The sequence below is a fragment of the Podarcis raffonei genome, chromosome 5 (assembly GCF_027172205.1).
Source record: "Podarcis raffonei isolate rPodRaf1 chromosome 5, rPodRaf1.pri, whole genome shotgun sequence".
In the NCBI taxonomy this organism is placed as follows: domain Eukaryota; kingdom Metazoa; phylum Chordata; class Lepidosauria; order Squamata; family Lacertidae; genus Podarcis; species Podarcis raffonei.
This window is the reverse complement of record NC_070606.1, coordinates 64237065-64258611: the sequence shown is the minus strand read 5'-3', so window position 1 is coordinate 64258611 and position 21547 is coordinate 64237065. Positions and strand designations below refer to the sequence as shown.

At 44.0% G+C, this 21547-nt stretch overlaps 1 long non-coding RNA gene across 1 annotated transcript; it reads right to left on the bottom strand.

The window, feature by feature from the left end:
- Positions 1–625: 625 nt before the first annotated feature.
- Positions 626–17698, bottom strand: LOC128414479 (uncharacterized). Its single transcript, XR_008330667.1, has 5 exons — positions 16280–17698; positions 15488–15561; positions 13986–14153; positions 2146–2313; positions 626–671 (listed from the first exon to the last, which is right to left on the bottom strand). It is a non-coding gene; the product is annotated as an uncharacterized LOC128414479 (long non-coding RNA).
- Positions 17699–21547: the final 3849 nt, after the last annotated feature.

Here is a 21547-nt window from a genome sequence, read left to right as displayed (position 1 = left end):
TTTGCAACAGCAGCCAGACATTGCCCACTGGTAAGAATGGCCTTCCATTCTAGTTTGTCCTCACAATCAAGGCTTATTCATAGGTAGCCCACCTCTGAATTTCCATTTAGCTACCATGGCTAATAAGAGGGCCTTCCATGGAAGCGGCTGAGATGCAGCAGATAGGAGGAGCTCAGGATGGGTGGAAGCAAGGGAAGATGTGGGAGAAACAGCTTGACAGGGTGGGTGGGACTTGCAGCATCTACACCTTTTGGAACAGCAGTCGGACTAGGGTTAGAAACACCTGGCAGTTTTGGTTCTCTCAGTTTCACATTTCTTTCAGCCTTAAATTCAGTTCTCCACATTTCTGCAGCAATATTTTTATTGTCATGAAAATTATTCAGCATTTTAATGTGAATTTCTCCTAATAAACACAGTTTTTTACTGTGTTTTGACTGGTGTGAACGTTTTTACAAGGAATTTATCCCAATGCTATGCATACTTCTATGTTAATTTCATACAACCATATCATACATCAATAATACATTGATTTCTATGCTTACTTTCCCAAAATATATGCAACTTTGTACATGTTGTTTGCATGGAGAACATTGCACTGCATAATTCGGATATACGTGCGAATTTGGAAGGCAATGTGATCCTCGGGCTGAAACAGGCTCCCCACTGCTGCTCTACAGAAATAAAGAAAAGTATTAGCCCATCTCGTGCATACATCCAGCCTGAAGAGGATGGATCTGCTCCTTGCACTCACACACGTGCCAGTTGCCAAATTACAGCTTGATAGTGGCTCTCTCCATGCTTGGTGTGGTCATGTTCCTGTGCCTTGTAAATAATGATGTGCTGAAGCAAGAGACTGGAATTACATTCCTCCAGACACCCATTCAACAAGGGAAAGAATAAGGCACACTCGCTGTAGTGCTATGCATTAAAAAGCACTTAGGCTGCTCAAACCAGCATTAGAATAGCACATAAACACTGTTGCCAGAGTCTCAATGGGACTCTGGAGTTCAAATGGGAGCTCTAGCGTATCCACAGGGACCACATCAGGTGACAAGCGGGGTGGGGAATACAGACCTTAGTGTATAATGATGTATTTGATACATGCAGAATCACCCTTCTGCTGTCATAATGGTTACGGGGAGACGTGCTCAACTGTCATGAACTGGCCGGATGCCAAGCAGCAGTGGGAGGTGCCAGCTGGGGAACACCCCCCCCCAGGGAATCCCCAGGGAAGAAGGCTCCAAGCTAGGGGATTGGTGGTGGGATGACGATGACTGGTCAGGGGGAGAAGAGGGGGCAGACTGAACGGAGGAGGTGTCAGAAGCTGAAGACACAACAGGGTATAGTGAGCAGGAAGAGTATGTGCTAGACAGCAGTCCAGAATCAGAGGCAGAAGCGGAGGCTGCAAAGGGGGACCAAGAGGCAGAGATGAGTCAGGCTGATGAAGAAGCCAGAGGGATCTCCCCCTCCTGCTGTGACCAGCTCCCCTCTCCCCTGGTCTCCCAGAACCAGAAGAGGTATGAAGAGATAGGAGCAGGGACAGGCACAGCGGCAGAGTCTCTGATTGCTTGGGAAAGGAGGAGACTTAGGCAACTGTTGGGAAGGCAGGGATCTTCAGTCTCCACAACTTCCTCATTGGGGCAAGATCTACCAGGACAAGTTGCTCTGCTCACTAGGCTTGGCCTCCTGAGCTGACCATGTTTCCTTGAATAAAGAGGTTAGCTTCACTGACTCTGTGTGATTTATTGCCAGCTAGCTCCTGACTCCCTCTCCTGACATCAACTGTATATGTTCTCCATAAACCAGACTCTTTCCCACTGGCACTGCTCACCCAGGTAAATAGAAGCAGTCATGCAGACACCCAGAGAGATGGGAAAGGGCTATAGCTCAGCAGCAGAGCATTTTCCTCTCTCCCATTTCACTCCCCAGCCATTGCAGGTAGTACTGGGAATGAAGCTTCTGTCTGAAACTCTCCAGAGAGCCACTGCTAACTGGGGTTGCTAACCTCTGACCCTCCACATGTTGCTGACCACTACCTGGGGCTAGTGGGGGTTGTATTCCAACAATGTCTGGAGGGCCACAGGCTGGCAACTTCTGGTATTGATGGTATTGAACTGGATGAACGAGGGGACTGATTCTGCTCACCTTTCCTTTCATCCGATAATCCCACACTGAGAGTCAACTACAGCGTAGGCAGACTGCTAACAAAGCTGCTTGAGTTGAGCAGGTTACTGAGTAGAGCTGCTCCACCTCTCTTGGAGAGCAGCCAGTTCTTCTGCAGAATAAACTCTTTCCAGGTACATTTAATCTAAGCTGAAGACAAAAGCGGGGGGGGGGACAAAAGCAGAAAAAACAAAAGCAGAAAATACTGGGAAATGTACAGGGAAAAAGGAATATGCATTTCTAAACTTAAAGAATCATAGAATTGCAGAGTTGGAAGGGACCCCAAGGGTAATCTTGTCCAACCCCCTGCAATGCAGGAGTCTCTGCTAAAGCATCCATGACAGATGCCCATCCAACCTCTGCTTAGAAACCTCCAAGGAAGGCAAGTCCACAACCTCCCAAGGGAGACCATTCCACTGTCAAACAGTTCTTACTAAGAAGAAACTGGAAAGCAGCTGAAAATCCTCCATCACCCTGTTCATTCCTCAGCACCTGTATTTTCTTAGATGGTTAGACATTTGTCAGTAAATTTGAAGAATATCACTTTCAAAAATAGACACTTCTATACTTGGTCCCTACTTTTCCAAGCCCACTCACCTGGAGATTCATTTAAAGAAACTGGAGACAAGACTCCATGCAGATGAACAGGGCAATGATGGGCATTGATTTGTTTGTCCATGATGACACTGGGACCTGGCGGTATGGTCAACAAGCTGAAATGTTGCACAAGTTCAAATTTAGGGGAGAGAATCAGGATTCAACTTTGAAATTTTAGAGTGTTCCAGTTTTGTTTTTGAAGTACAGATCTTAAGGAAAACCTGAAGTCTTTGTTGATAAGTTTTAAGACCGGAACATTAAATGTCAGCTTCCCAAATTCAGGGCTTGTACTCCAGCCGTCAACTATGATTTTCAGAGAATATCAGACATTCATTGCTGGATGACATGCACAGTGTGTGGTGGGCTATGAACATGCTGCTTGTATCGCTAATGAAGTAAGAATCCAGCATGCGAATGCAAAAAACAACAACAGAGGGCCATCAAAATGTCTGCATCACACACAGGCCTGTAAGAGAGGTGATGAAAAAGCAGGACATGCAGAGTTCTTGAATAAATGCAGCTGGCTGGATGAACACTGCTTTAAACTGGCTGCTGCAAAGCCAAATCCTAAGGATTTGCATACAGAAAATGGATCTAAATAAAGCCATTAAATGAGAGCATTACCCAACAACTAAGGCAGTCATAGCTAGATTCAGCACACTTGGTTTTATTTTTAGAGGAAAAGGAAAAGCTGTGGGGGTCCACCTTGCCACAGAAAGTTAAACTGCAGAAACCATCAATATTAATAAGGCACCTGTTAATGAGATGTTACTACAGGATGTCTTTAGCTCATGAGCTACATGGAAGCAAAAAGGCAAATAATATTACTGATTGCATGTGTACAGTTGAAGTATCCTCCAAACTGGGGTGCATAAAACTGTTTCCCCCAAAAGGACAGGACAAAGGGGGGCTAAATCATGGGCTGATTTTCAAGGTCCCCTATTTGATTGATATTACTGCTTTGTTGTCATTGTATTCCACCACATCCCTCACAAAAAAAGTTTAACCCTGCTGCACTTTTATATATATATTGTTTGAAGGCTGCTTACACATATAATTTGGTCCACTGGGAATACGTAGTGGGTGTAACAACATATACTCGATGAACAGCTCTTAGCAAGGGGCTTCGTAAGACCCAATGACCAGTGGTTTGTATGCTCGAGTGGTCTGGACTTCCATTAAAAATAAACTCAGTGACTGCACTGATCTCTGGTGCTTGGGGAAGGCCTCCCAGGCTTCAAACAAAGCTCGGGGGAAGATATCATTAAGTAACTTCTCCCATGGGGTTTATTCAGATTAGGAAGCCCTGGCAGCCAGGGAGGCTGCAGAGGGCTCGGGAAAATGTTCCATGAATAGAAAAACTCCCATGTGAGCCTGCCCTGTGAACATAACTCTGGCCAACAAGATGGTGCCAACACCTTATTAGAGGGAGGAATCCTACTGAATTAAGTCTCCATTCAGCCCTACCTGCCAATCAGTTGATGACAGCAGGTATGCACATGTACAGATGTATTGGGGTCAACTGATCTTTTCAACTGAACTGTATAGATGCCACAAAATGTTGTATGCCTCAGTAAAGCCCAAATATGATCAATCCATGGGGTGGGGGTGGGGGGAGAAAAACAGACACATAACCCACAGTCACTTCACAAGAATAAAATAGGCCCAACCCAACACTCACCAAAATCCTAAAGGAATTCTAAAGTGCCTTGTGAAAGAGGCAGGGAAATGGAAGTTGGTTTTTTGCAGTGGAATTTTAAAAACTGAGAAATCAGAGGACAGATTTCAGCATTGCGCTGCTGGTATTCTTGTCTATGAACATCTCTTTAACTTTCCTCCATTTAAGACTGAAAACATTTTCTAGCAGTTTCCACAGAAAGTTCCAGCTTCTTGAGGATTTGCATTTGATTCCTGCTTTGTATAAATTTTGATGACACAGAGATGAAAAGACTGCTTAAGCTCTGGGGTTAAGAGAGTGGATGAAGCAGGGTTATGTTATCTGGGGTCAATTTATTAATCTACAGTTAACATGCTCTGATGTCCCAATGCTAAGCGCAGTTAGTTTGAAAGCCTTCCTCGTTTTAATTAAACACACTTGAAAAATAAGCATTGGATGAAGTATTATAAACAGTGCCATTTTTCTAGAAAAAGAGGTGCCGGAAATCTCCATGAACAGCTCCCTTGTTCTCTTATAATGGCAATGGGGCCCACCTGAGAGGGGTCAGAACTGAGTTCTAGTCAGTTCTGGCTGGGGTGAAAGCCCTGATTATAAATGATCCACAAAGCAATCAGGTGGCATTCAGCAGTATTGGAAATCAAAACACATTGTAGCTCTTCAGAAGTTGTTAGATTCCAATTCCCATCATCTCTGACCGTTGGCCCTGCTGTCTGAGGCTCATGTGAGCCCCTGCCTCCTCTCTCTCTCTCTCTCTCTCTCCCTCTCTCTCTCTCTCTCTCTCACACACACACACAACACACACACACACACACACTCTTCCCAAACTGCATCCTATCAAGTTCTTATTCTGGAAAGGGAGATGATTCCTTCTATCATCAAGTTAGCACTTGCATCTTTCAGGTATGTGATGGAATGATGTGGAAAGAAGAAATGTGAGACTAAGACAGCTGCCAGTAACATTAAGCGACTGAAGAAAAGGAGATAAAATTATAGAACCATTGCCTAGCTATGCCAATCATTTGCGGCCAGACATTTGGAGAATGGACCAAAAATTGTGCCCACTATGATCTGCAGCTGTGAAGCCTATTGGCAACAGTGTTGTGTAGTGGTAAGTGTCAGAATACGACCTGGGAGACCAGGGTTCAAATTCCCACTTGGCCATGAAGCTCACTGGGTGACCTTGGGCCAGTCGCTGCCTCTCAGCCTAACCCACCTTACAGCCAGATGCACTGACCACTTAGACCTTCTCATGAGCATGGGCTGCCCCAGTCTTTTCTGTGCTGCAGCATGCTCCACTTGTACACTGAGGTTGTGTGACTGGAGCATTCCCCAGCAGTGAAGGAAGCAAGGCAGCCTGTACAATTCTTTGTTTGCCCTGAAATAAAGTGTCTGGGGGAGAATATCTGCTACAACCAATTCAATGAAAGAATATGCTTGCAATTATTTCCAAATTGTGAAAGAGGGAGAGAGGATACGTTCCACCTGCTTGGCAAGAAAAAGAGCATTATTACCCTCTCCCACCCTGATCCTTTATAACAGAAGAAACAGGCTGAATTGTTATCACTGAAGAAGTCCACATATGTTCACACAAGGGACAAAAAGCCATCCTGAAGATAGATCATGTAGCAAAAAATGAAGGTCAGCAAAATTAGAAATGTCCTCAGCTTGAGGCCACAGTTGTCCTCACTGCTCTCTCAGAAACTGCATCTGATCACTGAGGAAGTTAAAAAGAGAGAGAAATGGGACTCAGTTGTCACAGCCATTTGTCTAGGTTAGGGTCTCTCAGACTGATGAGCCTGCTTTTCAAACTTTCCCAAGGACTTGTCGTATTCCATTTTACATTCATGCAGTTTTGACTCCCAAAGTATTATTATTATTATTATTATTATTATTATTATTATTATTATTATTATTATTTGAATTTATATACCACCCGGAGGTCTCAGGGCAGTTCACAGAATAAAATCAATAAATAAAACCACAAAATACATAATCAAAATAAAAACAACCCAATAACCACCCCCTCTCAGGCAGTTGTCTTTCCATTTCTGTGATACACCGCATCTAGGGGCAGCCCACTCTATTCTACTCCTCCTGCTTTAAGAAGAGCACTTCTGCATCAGACCAAAGGCATATCTAGCTCAGCATGCGGTCCAAAGTGGGCCAACCAGATGCCTATGAGAAGCCAGCAGGCAGGACATGAGCTCTCAACTCCCATAACGTGACCAATGGTCAGGGATGCTGGGAGACGTAGTCCACCCACATCTGGAGAGCCAAAGGTTCCCCATCTCTGAGATAGAGCTGTGACCAACATTGGGTGAAATCCCATTTGGGCATTCTATTTATTTGGTGGGCTTGGACTTTAATTCATCCACATTCGTAGTTCTGTAAGGGGAGAACATCCAGGCCCTGCAGTGATATCATCTTGAGAGGTTCCCAAAGTGTCCCGGCTCCCAAACTCCCTGCAAAAGTATTAACAAACCAGGAAATTATCCCCAGCTCTGCAATTAAACTGTATCTCTCCTAATCTGTCCTGCCCCAAGAAATCTCAGTTCCCATTTGGAACAGAGTGAGAAAAGGAGAGTAACATTGCCTTTTGTTCCCCTCAGAAAGGGTAAATTGGACAAACTAAAGTGTGCTTCCTGACAACCTGTTTGTTGAGTGTTCATCCTGAAAGGACATTATTAGATAACATTGGCAGTTTAGTGAGTATTCCTCCTGATTAGATTGTGAGGAGGTTAGACAATGTTGTGTCGAGCCAGTCTCATCCCACACTTCACAGCACCATTTGCTCAACCCTTTCCCTTTTGCAAAAAGTTTAATATGTGTGGGGGGAGGAGGTTTCTTGGATAAGACCTTCAGATCAAGTCTAATTGTGCATCTTGAATTTGCCAGTATGTGACGGAATCCCACAGCAAAACTGCTTTTTTAAAGAGGATTATACAAATTTAATAAATAATAATAAAAGAGAAGTTTGTGGAGGAGAGAGCTGGTAGATGATTGTAGACCATGACAGCTATGCTGTGCCTTCACAGCTGCAGACAGCATTGTTTCTGAATACCAGTTGCTGGAAACCACAGGAGAGTCCTCTTATGCTCAAATCCTGCTTGCAGGATTTCCACAGGCATCTGGTGGGCCACTGTGAGTACAGGATGATGATGAAGAAGAAGAGTTTGGATTTGATATCCTGCTTTATCACTACCCAAAGGAGTCTCAAAGCGGCTAACATTCTCCTTTCCCTTCCTCCCCCACAACAAACACTCTGTGAGGTGAGTGAGGCTGAGAGACTTCAGAGAAGTGTGACTGGCCCAAGGTCACCCAGCAGCTGCATGTGGAGGAGCGGAGACGCAAACCCGGTTCACCAGATTACGAGTCTACTGCTTTTAACCACTACACCACATTGGCTCTCAACCTGTTTGTTGAGATGCTGGACTAGATGGGCCATTGGCCTGATCCAGCAGGCTTTTCTGTTCTTGGCAGTGGAAATGTCCTCAATCAATGGTGAATTCCCAGATGGAATCAGTCCAAAGATTTTTAGGGAACAGATGACCATTTCGCCTGGAATGGAAGTACAGAGTAGGTTCTATAAACTGCTGAGGAGGCTGGCCAACTCAAGCCTCTCGCTTTCTTTTCCTCCTTCTTGTTCCTTGTAATTACTTTCCATAATAAAATCATCCTTTGATGTAATATAATTGCCTTAAAGTGTTGCTAGTTAATGGAGTGAGGAATTGAGAGAGACCGGTCAACTTGGGGGGGGGGGGGAATCTCACTCTCTGTAAAGATGTCATTTGTTTGCTTTCTGATTCTTCTTGTGCACCTCAGGTTGGGGGGCAGAACAGTTGCGGAAAGACCAAGACGATGAAGGCTCCTGTGTGGGGAGCCACTGTGCCAATCTGGGAACCATCAAGTTCAGGGATTGCTTCACAAAACTGCTGCAAGGATATTGAATCATAAATGTGGGGACTTCTATATATTAAGGCTGGTGTGTGACTGTTGTTGTTTTTTGTTTCGCTTTTTAAGAGAGGGGAAATCATATGAAGGGGTGGTTAAGATGGTGATCATTTCTTCCTACGCTAGTATTGCTGCTGCTCATAGTGGGGGCGATGGGCTGGATCCAGAACTGTCCTTCTGCAAATGTCCTTTCTTCCATTCACGGAAGGGACTGGGATCTAGTGAGGGCTGCCACTGGTGGGAGGAGAAGGTGGCCATTTTCATTTGATTTGCTTCCCTCCTGCGCAACCACCGCCACAACTCCTCCCACAGGGTTTTTGGAGAATTCTCCAGTTCTCCAGAGGAGATTTTGAGGGAGGTCCAGGGGCTGCAGGAAGAAGGCAGAAGCAGCAAATATTGCTTCTCCCTCCCAGAGCAGAGTTTCACACATGGGAACTTTGGATCCGCCATCACAACAATAGCAGCAGCAGAAAGCCATTAACGGGTGCACACTTTACAGGTGTGTCTTACAAAAAGACACATCACTGCCCTGAGGAGTTTACACTCTTAAAAAATAATTGCCATTTCATTTTTATTTACAGTCTAAAATTCAACACAAGTGAGGGAACAGAAGAAAAGGTTGGGGAAACAGGGAAAAAGTGCATGAGCACTTCAGTTACATAAACTTGGGCTTAGCAAGGCATTTGCCGCACAGAGATGGTTCTGGGCATTGTGAAAGGGCAGAAATTTGTTAGCAATGTTAGTTATTATCTGTGTAGATTTATTCCCGAGGGCAATAAAACCATTAACATCTCAGTGATTTGGAATAGTACGACAAACACCACTCCTTTTTCCTTCCTCTTTTCTAGCGAACCTCAGAGCCAGACATCTCTGACATTGTATTGATTGCTATCAACAAACAAAGAGTCTCTCTAATACATATGAAGTCCAAGGTAATAGTATTATTTTGATACTTGACAGCATACCTACTCACTGGAAAAGGCACACACACACACTGAGCTATGCCATAAGTTTAATTCAAAATTCCCCTTGTGGGATTCTCTGCCTTAGTTGCCAGAATAACTTGGAGGACTGCTGCTCCAGTTTGGGCCAGTTTTGATAACCACCAAGTCCTGGTGACAATTTTAACAATCATGGAACTTCAAAATGATTTCTCACTTTTACCCTCCCTAGCCTTCTCCTCGCCCGTCTCTCTTTTACAATCTGACTTAAACATTGAGAGATGCATTAAATGAACAGAAACTACAGAAGAGGAAAGCAGAAAACATATTGTCCTAGTGTACGGTCTGAAGGTACATGAGGATACCACTGAACCGCTCAGTGCCTGTATGGGCAGCCACCCAGGAACTCCCTGTACACTGTCTCAGGTCAGACAGGTCCCATGTTGAAAGAAAGGAGGGGTATAAATAAAATTAAGCTGCCTTAGACTGAGTCAAACCATTAGTTCATTGAGCGCAGTGCAGTCTAATCTGAGTGCAGTAGCTGTCTGGGTCTCAGTAACTCAGTCCTGCTACCTGAGATCCAATCTCAAAATACTAGGGATTGAACCTGGAGCTTCCTAATTGCAAGGCACATATTATACCACTAAGCTTTGGCTCCTTCCCTGCAAATGCATGCTTTGACATCCTCAAAGGAAGAATACACCAACTGCCTCTGCCAAAAAACACCACTCCATAGTTCCCTATCTCCATCAATCAATACAAGTAGAAGGGCAGACATCATCTCCAGTTATATTGATTGGGCTACAGGTAAGAAAAGTCCCTCTCCATGTTCTAGAGCTGGCGTCAACAACATGGTGCCCATGAGTACAGATGCTCCCCCAAGAGACCTTCCCTGGTGCTCACAGGGTCACCTCCCCCTTTCTTCGCCTTGTAGCCAATCAAATAGGTTTGGGGAAATGATTGGTTGTTGAGGATGCCCGCCAACAACAGTTTCTCTGGTTTGCAAATGGGTCCAAGAGCCCAAAAAGGTTGGTGATTCCAGTTCTGGAATAATCAAAGCCTTAGTTAAGAAGGAGATCATTATTATACCTCCTCTAGCAACTACTCACAGGTCTACAGGGAGAGCTGCCTTGCCATTTCAGCGCCCTGACAAAAAGAGGAAAAATATAGCCTACAATTCGTCATGTTTCCCTGTCTAGGCAACCCACAAAAATGAGATCAAGTATACGTTGGCTGTCGCTGAGCACATCTAGAGAACAAAAACTATCTGACATTCCACACAAAGGCCCCTACTGCTCACTTTGCCAATGTGACCATGCAAATTCAGCTGAGCAAATGGCCATTTATCAAACAAAGCAAAATCTATACCATTGGAAACAGGTTTGTTCAAGAAGCCAGCCCAGAAAATGCACCACTAGAATGTTCCCATTCTACAGGACGTTTGCTCAAAAAACATTTGCCTCCTCGCATGTGCCCAATTAATGCTTCCATTTCTCTCCCTGATTTTGAATCTTGTTTCTGTAATTATTTTTGGCTAATTTAGATGTTACTACTGACGATCAGATTAGCTTGGCCAGAGGCTGTTGGATTTAATTGTGGTGAGGTTATTACCAGTTTGGATTATTTTGGAAACCAAATCTGAATAAGAAAAACTTGAATAGCTTCGGGGATAGGCAGGTGCAAAGACAGACACAGTAACATAAATCATGTATTCTTCAGAAGTTGGTCTTCTACGCTAACATTGCTTTCATTACAATACTTGAAATCTCATTTTTTTAAAAAAATAATTAGTTAAAGCTGCAGAAAAAGCCTGCCATCAAAACTTCAATAATATTTTAACAATTAATTCCATAATTCTGCTGTAACCCATATAAGTGTCTTAAAGAAATAAGACTGACTGGATGCAAAGGGGTTTACTTCTGACTAGATACATATAATGATTTCACTGTTAATGAAGCTTTTGTCCAAATGATTGGTCACTCGGAAGAATAATCCAGTTCCCTCTCACATACTCCCCTCCCTTGCCAATTTGTGGGTGCTCTTCATCACCAACGCATGTTCCCCATCAATGGCCATCCTACATGCAGAGAACTGCACCCAAGGGAAGATTGCATGTACCCAATAGCACAAGTACACAGGGCTAGCCCTAACTATTAGGCAAAGTGAGGCAGCTGCAGGATGAGGGGAGTTGAAATCTGTAGAATGGGTCTCCCTGTTCGATAAAATGTTGACTTAGCACATCTCGTGTTCCCACCACCACCACTCTCCGAGGATGCAAAAATGAGGAATGAGAAAACATTGGCATGGTGAGGCTGTCTATTCATAGTAGACTCTCCTGATGAGGAACAGATTAACCCCCCCCCACTGCCCCCACACACCTGTTGCTGTGGAACCAGGCTTGTACTCATGAGCTATCATTTCAAAATCCCTGTCAACAGAGAGCAGCAATCAGGCACCATCCTCAGTCACCAGAAGTCAAAGAAGATATGGCTGAAGGGAAGCAAGAGGCCTGTCAAGCACCATAGGATGGATTCTGAAAGCTCAAAAGCTCACCAACATTGTCATGGAGGGGTGCCTTGGATTCAGGGGCTGAATGTTGTTTGCCCTCCACTGTCCCAAGACAAACCCCTGCAATGGCATTGGGACTGGAGAGAAGAGAGTAGAAGCTCACATCACACCCTCCAGTCCTGAACTACTCATGGAAGATGAGGGAACACTGAGGAGGCTTTGACACTATACTCCATGGATCAGGTAAAGGAACTGTATTCTGGCACCAGATCCTGAGAGCTCTCAGAAGCAGGACCGGCCTCTGCAGGGTCCCCTCGCTCAGTGGGTGAGGAACTCAGGGGCCGGGAGCTCTGTCCTCTGTTTTCCTTCCTTTTTGCATCCACACACATGTACAAGTTTACTTCGTGGGCTAATAACAACTGCTACTGCTGCTATAACCAGGGTGCAAAAATCCAGGTTCTCCATTGCCACTAGTACCTCCTTTATTTAAAATATTTTTATGCAAGGTCCTTTCAACGTGGCTTACAGTCAAAACCATAACAAAATACAGCAAAACAGCATTATCAATGAAACCAGATTAAAAAGAAAAGAAAAAAACAAAAAAATCAACCTGGCAACTGACAACTGGGATGCTGTAGCATTTAGGAAGCAAGTTACTCCCCCCCCCCCCCGGCTCCATGACAAACAGTCACTAGCTCTTACATTTTGCAAAATAAAAAATGCATTCCTGATATTAAAAACAAACAAGCATCCTGACAGTAAAACCTTCTTATGATCACAAAGTGCTGCCTTCCTTTGCTTCCTATGTATTTTTTGAAGCCATTTCAACCTATTCTATCCCTTGTTTGTGACATGCACACATCTAAGATTTCCTTTAAGAAGCACTTGAATCAATAAAGATGCCAATACTGCCAATACTGTTTTGATTTTCTGGATGAAACCTCTACTGGTGGGGCAGCCTCAGAGTTCATGCCTTTCCTAAATGTCCACCGTTCATGAGAATTTCAGAAGTGGTGGGAGTGAACACGGCAAAGGCTACAGTATAAATTCTGAACAAATACAAAAGGTTGTGATATGTCATTTGCTCTCCAAAGGTCAATCTTCCCTTGCTGGGTTGGCTCAGAAGAGAAAAGCGATTGTCATTGTCATTCATTTTTGTTCACTGACCATTTGATGGGCATGTCGCAGACAATCTCTGCCAGATTAGGAATAGTTCTTTGCTCTCTAATATCTTCTGTGCCCCTGTGAACTAATTCCTCATTAATCATAGGAGGTATCGGGGTACCAGTCAGACTGCAGGGACACATTTATTTGGGCATGTGTGATGCTATATTATACATTCCTGAATAAATAATGCTTTGGTTCAATAGTTTCATTGTTTGTCCTTGAACAGATCAAAATTCTGGCCTAGCCAAATGCCTTGCCAGGGTGTTCAGTATAACACTGAAGAGAAGAGGTAATGATGGACTGTCCTAAAGTGACCTTTAATAGCAAGAAGGGTGTGCACAGGTCCACATCATATAACCTTTCGGGAAGACCCCAAGAAACCCCAGTCACCAAATGATAAAGTTAGGCCCAAAAAGAGCAGCAGGTTAGCCTAGTTTTACTCACAAGTGCTAAAAGGGCAGCGCAGGATGATCTGGAGAGTGAAAAGTAACAGGAAGTCACCCAAAGCACTCTTTAATCTAAAGAGGATGGAAGAGTCAGGGGTGGGAGGGAGAAAGAGAGAGAGAGCATGAGGAGGGGAAGTTTTTCTCCATTCCACACAATTTCCCTCCTCCAGCTGTTCAGGAAACAGCTGAGCAGTGGTTTCAAATGAAAGCTAGTAGGAAATGCACCAGGAGCCAAATTTGGCCTGCAAACCATCACTTCTGCTCCCCTGCTTAGGCAGTGATCTTCTACTGCACAATATTTCCCCTCACAATAGTGAGAATGAAGGCATAAGACTTTAAGGTTTTCTTATATTGCAAGTAGCATTTCCTTGCTCTAAGCCAGCAAGGCATATCAAGACTTTTCAAGGCAGAAGACTAAAAATCAGGATCATTTTCAGATTCTGGAGTGATATACAAGACAAGACAAGGTGTCAAACTGGCCATAATGGGAACAGTCTATAACAACTTACTAAATTAATGATTTCTAGTGCTTACCTTTCCTGGTAAAATTCCAGAGTTCAAGATGGGCTCCCAGGGTTGAAGCTTTAGAGGCATCAGGACAAGACAAGGAGACGTAAGAAGGTTCTCCAGAAAGGAGGGTCCCAGAGGTTAGTTCCCATGCAGCTAAGACAAGCAGGAGTTGACAAGGGATGAGATGCAGAGCTGAGACAGAGAGCAAGGGAACAACAACCCAGGTTAAAAAGAAAGTAAGAGCATATGTGTATAACCAGTGAGATGCATGATTCCTACATCCAGCAGACACTTATGACCCATAGCAGCTCACCAGAGAAGGCAACTTGAACTAGCCAGTAAAGAATGTGGTCAAACCCAACAAGAATCAAGTGCCATAAACTAGGTCACTTGCATAAAGCATCTGTAAGGGACCAGTAACCTGACAAACAATATGTAGATGGCTTCAAGAACACCCAGTTTATACAGAATTGAAAGAACCCATAAACATTGTGACTGGGATCTTCAACCCACAGAGTCTGCATTTGCTATGTTGAATTTACTTGGATGTCTAAGGCTGCAACTTATGGGAAGAATCTCACGTGTGAAGCATGTGTGCATGTGTGATACAAACACTGATTTAACTATTCATTTGTTTTGTGCTGCCCTCACTTTGATCCTTCATGTATACAGTATCCATGTACGGGTCTCAATAAGCTGACAGGGCCCTTCTCACATTACCCAGTGGTTGCCACTGGATGTGCATAAAGCTTTGAGCTGTAGCCAAAGCTTTGAGCTGTGGTCTCACTGGTGTGCCTACATACATATTTCTGCATGTTCCCATTTAACTTTCTCGGGGGGAAACAAACATTTCACATGCACATCTGAAGTGCAGGGCTCACTCCAGTTAGGTCCCTCTGATTTCAAGGAGCAGGTGCTTAACTCTCATCAAACTCCATGTACACTCAATACATATAAAGCACATGGCTTCCCCCAAAGAACCCTGGGAACTGTAGTTTGTTAAGAGTACTGGGAATTGTAGCTCGGCAAGGGGGACATGGGTGGCACTGTGGGTTAAACCACAGAGCCTAGGACTTGCCAATCAGAAGGTCGGCGGTTCAAATCCCTGCGACAGGGTGAGCTCCTGTTCCTCGGTCCCTGCTCCTGCCAAACTAGCAGCTTGAAAGCACATCAAAGTGCAAGTAGATAAATAGGTACCGCTCTGGTGGGAAGGTAAACGGCATTTCCGTGCGCTGCTCTGGTTCACCAGAAGCGGCTTAGTCATGCTGGCCACATGACCCGTAAGCTGTATGCCAGCTCCCTCGGCCAATAAAGCGAGATGAGCGCCACAACCCCAGAGTCAGTCACGACTGGACCTAATGGTCAGGGGTCCCTTTACCTTTACCTTTAAGGGATAAACTACATTTTCTGGGATTCTTTGGGGCTGCTTTAAGTGTCCAGCATGAACACGGTCTCAGTGTATTATAAAAGTGCTTAATTTGGGCAGGATTGTATCTGTGATGTGTGAAGCAGCTCTGTTACAATACCTTCAGGTAGATTCCCAAGCAAAATTCAGGACAGGCAATCCGATGAAGCTGGTTTTGCAGTGTTTTGTGTGGTTCTGCAAATGGAATAAGTGAAGTGATCACATGACCAGTCCAAAGCATTTTGCTGCCTGCACCAAGTCACCAAATGGCTGGCGCACACATGCACATACACCTCATGCTCGGACAAACACTTTGAAAAATCCTGCTGCACTGTTCAGTCATCGATTCTTGCTTTCAGCTGTGCCCCCTCAATTTCACCCCCAAAGCAGCCTGCTCATAGCTGTCAAGCTTCCCTTATTTGGCGGGACAGTCCCTTATCCCAGCGCCATGTCCCGCTGCTGTCCCTTATTGATGATGTCCCTTAAATAAGCTACTGAAGGTAATGGGGCCCTTTCTATGTCCAGCTGTCCTTTGTCAACAACAAATTGTTGCTTTTTTGTGTTGAATATATGCTATATGGTAATTTATGGACCTAATAGGTATCTAAAGCCATTTGCATGCAACAAAATATGTATTTTATCAAAGTAATTGTTGATCCCTTATTTTGGCTGCTGATCCCTTATTTTCAAGGCTGCTGGCCCCTTATTTTCAAATCTGTAAGTTGACAGCTATGAGCCTGCTTCCCCTTGCCACGCTGCAGGGCCAGCTCTGTGTGATCATAACGAAAGGGAACACATCAAATAAAGAAGCATATACCCTGCACTGGAGCAACTTCTAGATATTCTGGGACAAATGCAGCAGAGAAACAGCCAGAGGGAAAGCATTTGAAAGATGCTAGAATGATTTACTCACCAGTCCTAGGAGCTGGCAATAGTTCTGCGTGACCAAAGCTTCTTGTGGCAAGGCAGAGAATTCCAAAAGCGTCTGGGGGGGGGAGGAGAGAACTCAAGACAGAGAGAGGCCGGACTGAGTTTCAGCAAATTGAGCACTTCCACGCAACCCAAGATAATAATAATAATAAAAATTAAGAATCAACTCAAATGCGACTGAAACGTGTAATTATGCAAAACTGCTTTAAATGGGCATTTGTTCAAAAGCGGTGGGCTTTAAAAGATTAATAAAATTAAAGACTCTGCAGCAGCGTTTCAGTTCCCAACCCAAATGGGTCTCTGGAGCCCCTCTGGGAGCTCATGGCAATGGATGGGCAAACTCCCACTGATTGAAATGAGGCTGGTTAGGAAGGACAAGGCTTTTGTGTGGCTCATGCGCTTGCTTTAGAAACCCTCTGCCAAAGTCAAGCACAAAACCCACATTTTGATTAATACTTAATACCATTTAAGAAAAAGAACTATAGTTTGCTGGTGCCAATATTTCTGATTTCTACTACTGCTTGCATTCCAAATGCATTAACTTCCAGCATTTTGGGGTTTCTTCTTTTGCTAACCTTACTATTGTATGAAATGATCTTGCGCAGGGGAGGTCCATGGATGGGCTCAAACCACAACATGCAGCTCCCATTCAGACCCTGATCTCTTTCTGGGTATAAATTTCAACAAGAACAATCTCTGTCACGTTGCTCATGTCATGGTTTAAGAATATTTAGAGCATTTTACAAGTATGTTATTTAGATATATATTTCTGAAAGACTGAAAAGGAAACATAAGTTGTGAAATAGGCACTCTTGCTGGAAGTAAAAAAAAATATGGAGACACAAGCTGGGCACAATCACTTAAAATTAATCAAACCTAAAGATTCAATCCTGTGACGACTTACCTGGGAGTAAGTCAAAGTGGATACAGTGGAACTTATTTCTGAGTGTACATCCAAACAGTGGGACTTATTTACAAGTAAAATGGAACTTTGTGTAAATGGGGTTTTTTTAAAAGTATTTTGTAAACCACCCAGAAGCCTGTCCTGGCAGGAAGTCATATATGCATTAATAATGATGGGAGTATTTAGTTTTGTGCCGCAATTCTATAAGCGCTTACCTGGGAGTGAGTGTCTCTGATTTTGATAGGGCTTACTTCTGACATATATAGGATTGCACTGTAAGTTTCCTTGATTCCATTGAGACATAGAGCCCAAGTCTATACAGGTTGACTCAGAAGTAAATCCTACTAAGTTGAATGGGACTTAGTCATACTTAAGAGTACACAGGATTGTACACTTAATTATCGCTAGCTTTTTTCTGGGTTTTACCCTGTTTGTTTTTGTCCAATTTAAAACGTCTAGCTTTCCTACTCCCACTCCCCACCCAGCTTTTAAAATATATTTATACACATACAAGAACAGCCCATTAATTACAAGTAGCCTGAATCTGTAACTCCCACCCCTGCTGGTGAATAATCCCACTTCCTTTCCTGAAACCTCTCACCTGAGTAAGCCTGCCAGAGTCAAACACTGGAGAAAAGCCCTTTAAAGCACTCCATATCTTGACCAAATGTGCAGACGCTAAAGATAAGAATGAGCTTTTCTATAATGGTCTTGCTTGACTTTAATGTTAGGATGTTCCGCTGATGGGAAGAAATGGGTTGGCCTTGCATTCTTTAATACTATTTACAAAGAGCAAAGTGTCTCTCTCTTTCTCAATTCCTCCCACCCCAACCCAGCTAAAATCTCTTACCGATTTTAAAACCAGATGGGACAATTCTTATGAGACTCTAATCTGATTTTTTCTTTCTAAATGAAAAAAAATACTTTCATTTATTTCATTAACGATTAAATATGCACATTTACATTGTGTTGACTGCAGTATAGCTGTTGTGTTTAATGATGAAAATAAACACAATATAAATATACTGGGTGATTATTCAGAGTTAGTCACACTCAGAGTTGACTCACTGGCATGAATGGACACTCAAATTCACTGATTTTAATAAGTCAGGATATGCATATCACCCAATGTATATGCGTATAAAATGGGTGTGCAAATATAAACAACACGATCCCATTGTGTTTGTGTATAATACTGTACTGTACTGTACTGTATATTTGAATATTAATCTTACATTTACAATATAAATGCATGATGCATATTAATCATGTCTATTATCAACAAAATGAATGTTATGAAGAGGGGTGCTTATACCATACATATTTCTATATTGAGAATGAGTATTGGTAAAGGTGAATCAGTTTCATAAACAGTATATGAATGAATGCAACTGATTCAACTTCAGCCCTGCTCATTCTCTCTAGAGGGGGGAATGTGTGTTTGTGTGTGTTAGTTTCCCCTAGGGTGGAAATGGTCTCATCTTTACCTACTTCAGCCCATGATTTTTATTTTTTTTTAAGTGGGAACTTCATTGTATATTCTGGAAAAGTATATTGGTTGGGAAGCTTTAACAGAGCTAAGGAGTATGTGCAAGGAGTGAGAAACTAAATTGATGGATGGATGGTTAAATGAATATAAATGAACTGATACCTTTACAGGAAAATAACATTTCTTTTCTTTTTTTTATTCTATAGATCAGTGGGTTTTGTATCTGTAATTCTTTCATATCAGCAAAGAGGAAATAAACTCCCATGTAAATCATTTTCCCCCACCTGGAAGCATATTAAAACCGTGCCATTTTTTTTTTCTTTTAAGCAGTGGCCCCCTCCCCCACATTTGCTTATCAGTTCATCCACCATTACATTTTAAATGAAATTGCAAGGAACCCCCCTCCCTTTCCCTCCCCTAAATTCTAGGCTGATGTAGGAAAGTCAGAAGCATACTTTTCTTGCTTTAGAATACTGACCTAGATTCAATTACAGATAGACCAGGAAGGGAGGGTGACACCTTACCGTTCCTCTTTTAAAAATTAGAGGGGGGGGGAGAAGGGAAATGCCTCTTCCGCCTATACCACATACGACAATTCCCCACCCTGCAAAACGCACCCCAAATGGAGAAGCAATCTGTTTATTTCGTGACAGGGGCTTGGTCCAAACCGGGGTGAAACACACCGCGGTGTTCCTATGCGGGAATCCTGGGGAAGGAGCGATTCTATCATCCTATCGTGCGCTTCGCTCTCCGACTCTCGCGGTGGGTCCTGCCGGAGCGTCGTGGGGAGGGAGAGGCAAGCGGTGCCTGCAAGAAAAGAGCCACACTGGCTTGACAGCTACCGCCAAACAAATATCAGCCTCATTACACTAAAAAAAAACCCCTCTTTTTTTGAGCAGCCAGAAGGACGCTTTGAAGCCCAGGATTTGGAAACTGCTTTTCCTCTCACTGTCTCCCCACCCGCGCTCCGCCCGAGCCTCGCTTCCTCTGAAATACTTACAAGGAGGGGACAACGCTGTGATCCTTGCTTATTGACTTTTATCACTAAATTAGGCATATAAATGACCTGAAAGCGGTGGCTGCCGTATTAAATTAAAAGGGGAGGGGGGAATAAAGAACAATTACCCCCCTCTCTCTTCTTTTTTTCTTTCCCCCCCTCCCCTCCCCACCCCCTCCATCCTCCCTGCTCTGATCTCAGCCTGAAAGGAGGCCTGGGCGAGATAAGGAGAGATTGGATTCCTCTTCCAGAGCAGCTCTGCTGCTTAAATAAAATAGACCAGAGAGAGAGAGAGGGAGAGGTTTTGCATCTCCGGTCCATCCGGATGAGATACAGCGGCGCGGGGGGGTGGGGCGGATCTGAATGAAATGTCTGGCGGTTTGTTAGAACGCTTTTTAAACTTCTTTTAAAAATTAATAAAAATAAAAGCAATGAAGTGGGGGGAAGCATTTTGGGCGGTGAAGCCAACGCTTCTCCCGTCGAAATATATCCGCCTTTTTGCACGTTTTTTAAAGAAGCGCATCTCCGTTTGAAGGCATACAAATGATCCAGAGCTTCTCAGCATCAGGAGCCGCTCCAGGCATCTGGGACTTCCTCTTCCACCTTCTCTGCATGGCCAAAGAGAGGTGATGGGAGTCTGTCTGCCATGGGGTACCCCCTGGCTGCTAAGCAAGGTAGGATTGCTGGAAGGGGGATTGAGAGAGAGAGAGAGAGAGAGAGAGAGAGAGAGAGGCAGGCTTGGTTATTTCAAAGAGCCAGAGATCTGGCCAGCTTTAGGAAGCGATGTTCAGGGGCGCGGGAATTGGGGGTGAGAGAGAATATAATCTTAATATTCAGCTCAATGGAGTATCCTTATAATTTATAGCCACCAAGATAAGGCTGGAGGATATAATAATAATAATAAATCGGAAGGCGTCTCTTCTTTTTCTCCTCCGCTCTCCCCCTCCCCACCAGCCCCACAACCCCACTCCCAACCCTCGGTATTGAATTGCACCTTGGGCAACAGTGCAGAGTCCAGAATCTTAACTTCGCTCAACATATGTTTCCAGCAGATAAGTAAACAATCTGGACGTGAAATGAAAATTTTAATTAATGCAGTAATGCTATTACACCTCAAGTGTGCAAATCCCATTGCATTGCAGTGTGACAATGGGCTGGGCGGGGGGGAGGGGGCGGACCACAAAGCCCAGACAAGGGAGCGCACGCGAGCCCCATCCGGAGATGAGCGCTCGACGCTTTTGCGCCGGAGTGCCAGTTGGGTGCAGACGACGACGCTGGAATCCGGCGTGCACGTTCGCTCCTCTTTCCCTCTCCTTGGCGCCGCCTGATCCCTTTCTCTCTCTCTCTCTCTCTCTCTCTCTCTCTCTCTCCTTCCACGCCCGTTGAGGAGCTTCTCTTTCCGTGCGCGGGTTTAAAATTTGGCAACAGCAGCAGTCTTTCATTCCCGGCCCCTTTTAGTCCCTCAAACTTTTTGGAATGTGATCTTCCCCTCCTCGGAACTTGCACGTTATTTCTTGCTTAGCTGGTTCAAAGGAGGCGTGCTCGGCCCTAATGAAGTATATTGGGTGATTTGTCCTAATAAAAAAAAATTAAGAAAAATAAAAAGAAGAAAGCAGGATTGGCTCTTGCCTTTGATGTGCTTATAAAACAGACCGAACCGAAGCCGAGGCGTGTGAAAGAAGAAAGAGAGGAAGATGCTATTAAAACACAAACGTTTTAAAAGGCAGATGAAGACCTAGCAGGAGAAACCGTAAACTCCAGAGAGATCAAACGCCTCTGCAGCTTGCGTGGGGACCGCATCGCTCCCGAATTGAAAAGCAAACGACTGGCCGGCAAGGCTTAACCGATTCCCACGGGATCT